At 41.9% G+C, this 6,780-nt stretch overlaps 1 long non-coding RNA gene across 1 annotated transcript; it reads left to right on the top strand.

The window, feature by feature from the left end:
- The first annotated feature begins 846 nt into the window (after positions 1 to 846).
- LOC117810679 lies at positions 847 to 1,199 on the top strand. Its single transcript, XR_004630827.1, has 2 exons — positions 847 to 956; positions 1,045 to 1,199. It is a non-coding gene; the product is annotated as an uncharacterized LOC117810679 (long non-coding RNA).
- Positions 1,200 to 6,780: the final 5,581 nt, after the last annotated feature.

Here is a 6,780-nt window from a genome sequence, read left to right as displayed (position 1 = left end):
ATATAATCACCCAAATGCAAGAACAATTTTGTATTTGGTAACTTAGAATGAGCCTTTTTATGTCTACACAGGAGTGGTTCCCCTTCCATGGAGGCTGTCATGTTGCATCACCATGTGAGAGGTTCCTAGGCTGTTTTTGAAACGACCTGTTACATACTACCCTCAACATACTGCGTTTGAATTTAGTATGTAGCACTGTGCATTGTGGGAAACAGTACGTGTGGCAGACTGGTCCAATGCATACACATCCGGGTAGTTTTGGCATTCTGCAGATTTTGCTCATGTTCACATACTACTTACTACATAATGTAGCTCTAGCGAAAGTTCAGACAGGAAGACTAAAGCAATCACAGCAGTCATTGGTTAATCAGCAGCTGCGGAGCCTATCAACTTTCTGCTGTCTTTTTAAATGCGTCTCTCTCTCCAGCTAGTTCCTCTTGCATTGATGGTGCGCACCCCTCCACCTCCCCATCTCCACCTGGTCTCTGCAAGTCTTCAATTCCTAGGATCATCAACCACCACCACCAGAGTCTGGACTCTAGGGGGATTTCTTCAGCTGCCAAATTCATGCATTCTACGCTCACAAAATGATCCCTATAGAGTCCTTACGCCAAAGATTTCTGTCAAGTCTCATCATTCATTCAGTTGTAATAAATCATCTTTAATATTCAAATTGTGTCTCTCCTGATTGAACTGAATTTTGGCCAAATCAGTATGTACTGCTAGTATAGTAGGCAAATTTGAAAACAGCCCATCTCCTTCCCTATCTTTTCTTCCTCTGTGTGTTTGTCTTGTTTGTCTGCTCACCTGGAGATGGGTGTGGATTTAACTCACCTTGCTGCAATCAAGTCTGCTCACCTGCTGCCAATCTGCAATCAAGCCACCAACTCTGTCTGCAGTACTTAAGACCGGCTCAGTCCTCCACTCATCACCAGATCGCCCATTTACCAAGCATGGTACTCAGCTTAGGCCTTCTTGAAATGTGTTTTTTGAAATCCTTTTATCCCCTTGAAAGAATCTACCCTTGTCTCTCCCTGTGCTCAGGTTTCCCAGCAACTGCTCAACAACCCAACACCCAGCTCCAGGACCACTAGATCATTTTTGGTTCAAAGATCTGTAGTCTTGAGTTTTCAAAAATGATCTTGAGAGATCTGTTATCCAATAAAAGCAGTTGGCTCTGGGATATGCTCCACCTTTTACTTTCCAGTAGAACTGTTTCCTGTAAACAATCTCCTTTTGAAACTCTGTTTGACACTTTACTCTTACTACAACCACAAAATTGATTGTTCCACACCGACAAACACAGGCTCAGCATTTAAAGATATCTGTTTATAGAGAACACTACGACCTGTTTGTTAAACTAAATCTGAAACAAAACTATTCCTTGTGGTTTTATTCAGCGACGCATTTACAAAACAAATTCCACCTTTTTGTCTTTACCTTGGATGGCCACACAAGTGCACAAAGATACTTACCAGCATTACGGTGCACTTTTGCTCAGCCTTCCTCAGCACGTAGCCTTGACCGTGGTCGATTTCTTTCTATTTTGCTGATATAAACTCATTCTCTCTCTCTCTCTCTTTCTCTGTAGCATAAAAGTGGACATACCAGCTGCTTTTCCGAGCATCTCTGCTCAGATCCATTGAGTAAAAAGCTTTTACTTAACGTATTTTCTCCTTGAGGGTATGAATATTATTGATCTGTGTGTTTGCTGCAACTCTCTCTCATCTATCTTCCTTTGAGCGGCCGCTTTCTCATCATTTTCCCCTGAAATGTAAGAATTGATTAGGATCCTCGGGGCTCTGTAGACACCAGCTGTAGCCGTGCCCACCTGCCTGTTAACCCTGCAACCTTGAGGAAACAGCATCCCGGTATCTGCAAAAGGACATTGCTCTTTGCTTGCGTCTCTCTTTGTCTGTCCTTCTTGTCTTTGTCTTGTCAGATTTGCACTTGTTGTGTTTGTTCAGTGTGTGTATGTACGTGAATTAATCAATGCAAAGCAGTGAGCTCATCCATTTCATCCTCAGAGGACGTGATGTTTGTGCCCCCTCCTCTTTCCCCTCCTCCTCCTCCTTGAAGACACATTGCTTTGCTTGACTTCTATTTATTCATAAAGAACATTACATTTTTATATATACGTGCATATAAACACACACATGACCTGTGCCATGCACGTATGAAGCTGCTGAGGAAATGAGATGCAGATCTGGGCAGTTCCACACCCGGCCACCAGAGGGCAATGCTCACCCAATTATTCCACATGGATGTCTTTCTTCTCTGCTATATTTTCAAACCACATTTTACATGCAAATTCCAAACAACAGCGTAACCAAAGAACAACAACAGCAAAATTAATCATATCGTCTAACACCTAGGATGAGATGTATGCAGATAGATTCCCTTTGATTCTCTTGTTCCCCCCAAACAAAAGCATTGACTACTCTGACCTCTGTGTCCTGGTTAAACATCATCACATTAACACCAAACTTTATCTTGCGGAGCGTCATTTTAATATTTGTTGCTCAGTCATATTTTATTGATGAACGGCATGCTCATGCCAGCCACAGGGAATACACTCTCACAACAGATATGTAAATTCCAAACCTATCAATTTTTCAGGGTTTTTTGGTCCGGGATGCCAGCCGAATCTAAGAGGCCATCCTTCATTTCTGCCCCTTGCGGATAAAAAGATGAATAGGCTAAAAACAAGCCAGGCTTGATTTTTTAGACCACCACTGATTTCCTAAGTAAATAGAGTGCTCTCCAGCGCGTCGAGGGCAAAGCTGAATTACAAATAATCAGGGGGAAACATCATCAGATGGAAAGAAACAAGGTCAGAACTATCACCAATTAACTATTACTTTTTTTGTGCAAGGCAAGCAGCAAAAGTGTGAAGTGGGCGGGGGGGTTTAGACTCCTTCTCTGTTGAAAAAGAAAAACAGCAATGGAGTGTATTTGCAGGTAATTGGCCAAGGTTACAAACCTCAATAAATCAAAGGCATGTTGTGTTTCAAACAAGGGCACAGCAGTGGACACATTACAGCAGATACATTATTTCAGACAAATAAAACCCCGTACACAGTGAGTGCACTTCCAGCAACGGCTAGCAGCACCCCCTGATAATTGACCTCCCACTGTATGTGCTGTTGTATTGAGTGGCACACATTGCACATGAAGAGCCTCCACATCAGGCTCCACTTTCATCTTCGTGAGACTGAACAGATTGCATTTTAAAAGAAAAGGGCTGCATGTTTAAGATCTCTCTGAAGTCATTTCAGAGGGAGAGCGTAGCTTTGGCTACTATTTATTACTGAAGAGACAACATTTTCAGTGCTGCTTAAGTTAACCTTAAAATAAATCAGCGAGACACATCAGAATCACCTGAGAAAATCTAAAACTTATCCAACAAAATAAAATGAGTTCAAGCCTCTGTTAACCTAAATCTACAAAAACGTCCTATGATATTTATAATTATATGTACAATTGATTAATTATCTACACAAATTTAAAGGTGACATATCACGCTTTTTTCATCAATATATATTGGTCTAAGAGGTCCCCAAAACATGTCTTTAAAGTTTATGCTCAAAAAAACACTTTGAAATCAGATTTTGGCATGCCTGAAAAGCCCTCTTCTTCAGTCCTCATCAGAACACTCTGTTTTCCCTCTGACCACGCCCCCTCAAGAAGTGGATGTGCCTCGTCTCTCCAGCAAGTTGATCTAATGTTTACATGTTGGCTGAATATACACGGCTGTTACTTCAACCCTCTGAATCTGATCCAGAATCTGATCCTTACGGAGAGGCGCCTGTAGCAGGACCTTTCTGAAGGATTGGTCACAGATTTAGTGTTTCTTGTTGTTTTATTTATCAGTATGTCGACGTGTGTCTTGGTACACAGCTACGAACATGTAGCTTTGTGGCTATGCTAACTAGCGCTAGCACTTATCCATGATAAATAAAAATCATCCTCTAGATCTTCAAATCTGCAGACGTGGGGAGTAAAACCGACCTCTGCCAGAAAGGCAGCAGGACCTTTCTGAAGGATTGGTCACAGATTTAGTGTTTCTTGTTGTTTTATTTGTCAGTATGTCGACGTGTGTCTTGGTACACAGCTACAGCTACAGCTACAGCTATGAACATTTAGCTATGTGGCTATGCTAGCGCTAGCACTTATCCATGACAAATAAAAATCATCCACTAGATCTTCAAATCTGCAGACGTGGGGAGTAAAACCGACCTCTGCCAGAAAGGCAGCAGGACCTTTCTGAAGGATTGGTCACAGATTTAGTGTTTCTTGTTGTTTTATTTGTCAGTATGTCGACGTGTGTCTTGGTACACAGCTACAGCTACAGATACAGCTATGAACATTTAGCTATGTGGCTATGCTAGCGCTAGCACTTATCCATGACAAATAAAAATCATCCACTAGATCTTCAAATCTGCAGACGTGGGGAGTAAAACCGACCTCTGCCAGAAAGGCAGCGGGACCTTTTCTGAAGGATTGGTCACAGATTTAGTGTTTCTTGTTGTTTTATTTGTCAGTATGTAGACGTGTGTCTTGATACACAGCTACAGCTACGACATGTAGCTATGTAGCTATGCTAACTAGCGCTAGCACTTATCCACGATAAATAAAAATCATCCACTAGATCTTCAAATCTGCAGACGTGGGGAGTAAAACCGACCTTTGTGTTTATTAAGACAGCCTACAACTAGCATGTCTCCCTCCTAAGCTCCTTGTTAGCACACATTTGTGCAGGTAATGAAAAACGGAGGGGGGATTCAGTATTATTTTATACAGTCTATGGGCTGAACAAGCTCTGAGCTCTGACTCCGTGACAGACCGGATATTGTTGTTACGTAACAAAAACACGGAAGTCTGAAACGGCTCGTTTCACACACATTTACAGAAAGGTGTAGAAATCAGAACAGGGGCAGAATGGATTTTTTTCATTCTCGGGGGGTTTGTAGACATGCCAGGGACACATATTTCAGGTAAAGAACCATTAAAAAGTCAATTTTGCATGATATGTCACCTTTAAACTTTAATCCATTTTTGAAATGTCATCAGCCACATTTTTGGAAATATTCTGATACTTGGTGTAAAGTGGGCGGGGTTTACTTGTATATTTTTAACAAAATAAATATCTGAGCAATCATGAACTACTACACACCAAGTCACACCCAAACATGTGCAACAAAATGACTCTGCTCCTGCTCAATCGGTCTCTGTACCTATGAGTGAACTCATCTCCTTGGCGCCTTTGCTCTTAGCTTGTTTCCTAACCATGCACTGTCTGTAATCTATCTGTCTCTGTCTGTCTGTCAGCTATCTATCTCTCTGCTCTTTGCATCACTCAACTCGTGTGCCGTCCCTGGCTGCACATACAACGGTGCAGATGACAGCTTGTCAATCCACTTATTTTCCAACTGCAGTGGATTTGGAGAAACGGCGGGCTGCGTTTTTCGGCGAGCTATGGTCGAGTGGTGTTAAAGCAGTTCCAGTTACGCTCCGGTCATTTATCACAGGACCAGTTCAGCCACTTTTCCCAGGAAGCTTAGAGCTGAGCTGAACATGGACACTACGTAGTAATACAAGCTTTAAGTGATACAAGTATTTTGTAACTAAGCATTCAAGGGGAACATTTGAGAGAAAACATTTCGGATGCTGGAGGTTCTTCGTCCTCAGGTTTGGGTTGGACTACTCTCTCTCTGTGCTGCTCTCTGTGTTGCCATGGTTAGGTGTGACTGACATATATCGATCAAAATTTTAGCTGCCATGCCCACACACTCCTGAGAAATGGTCTTCACTGGAAAATAGGCTTTTTTTTAACAGTGTTTGTCCATATTTATGGATGTTTACTTTCACTCAGATTTTCATTGATGCTTAATGACTCACAGAGTTTTGATATACTATTTGAAATCTCAATATTTCAGTCACATAGGTGCTGTCTCATCCTGCCTCTGCCTCACATTGCCTTAATAAGTCAGCTCTGTGTAGAGGCTGCTGCAATAAACCTTTAATATTTACAGGAAGCTTCAGGAAATTGGTTTCAAAAGGCGCCAGAGGAGTCCATCTGTACGCTTTCTGCTGTACAGTAAAGCTTACATCTTTAAATAAAAAGAAAAGGCATTGATGAGAGGGGGTTGTGATGTCTCAAACAGCACTAGCAGATGCTATGAGCTGCAGCTAATGCTCTATATGTCTGTGTATAAGCTGGATTTTGCAATGAGTGCTTGTGTGCTGCCATGCACACAGTACATGTGAGTGTACACAGCAGAGTTTGCATGGGAATAAACCACAACTTCTCCAAAGACAATAGTGACAATTGCAGGTAGATCTCAACCAGCTGACGAGTCAGTGGCTGTCAGAAACAGCTCTGACATGGAGAGATTTTATATATATAAACAGACAGAGAGAGAGAGACAGGAAGACATAGAGTGAGGGAGAGCAGTCTGACACATTTCAGTGACAATGTGCCTCACAGCCACTTCCTCAGTGCCATTTTTTCTCCAGTGCCTCTGGTGAAGTACACACATTAAAGTGAAGGAGGCATTGCATGCAGCAAAAACGGTGAACGGCACCATTACAGATACAAAACAACTGTCACCTGAAGCTGGAGTCAGCGGATTTGACGGCTTACCTCGCCGTACTTTCAGCAGGTTGTTTATAGTGAAGTTAAATGGTGAAAATATGACACGCATATAACCAAAAAAAGAAACTCTCTGAGTCCGTGCTACTTTAATATCAGCAGAATAAATAAATCTTATTTTGCAA

This window comes from Notolabrus celidotus, chromosome 3 (assembly GCF_009762535.1).
Source record: "Notolabrus celidotus isolate fNotCel1 chromosome 3, fNotCel1.pri, whole genome shotgun sequence".
In the NCBI taxonomy this organism is placed as follows: Eukaryota; Metazoa; Chordata; class Actinopteri; order Labriformes; family Labridae; genus Notolabrus; species Notolabrus celidotus.
This window is presented reverse-complemented; position numbering and strand designations above follow the sequence as displayed.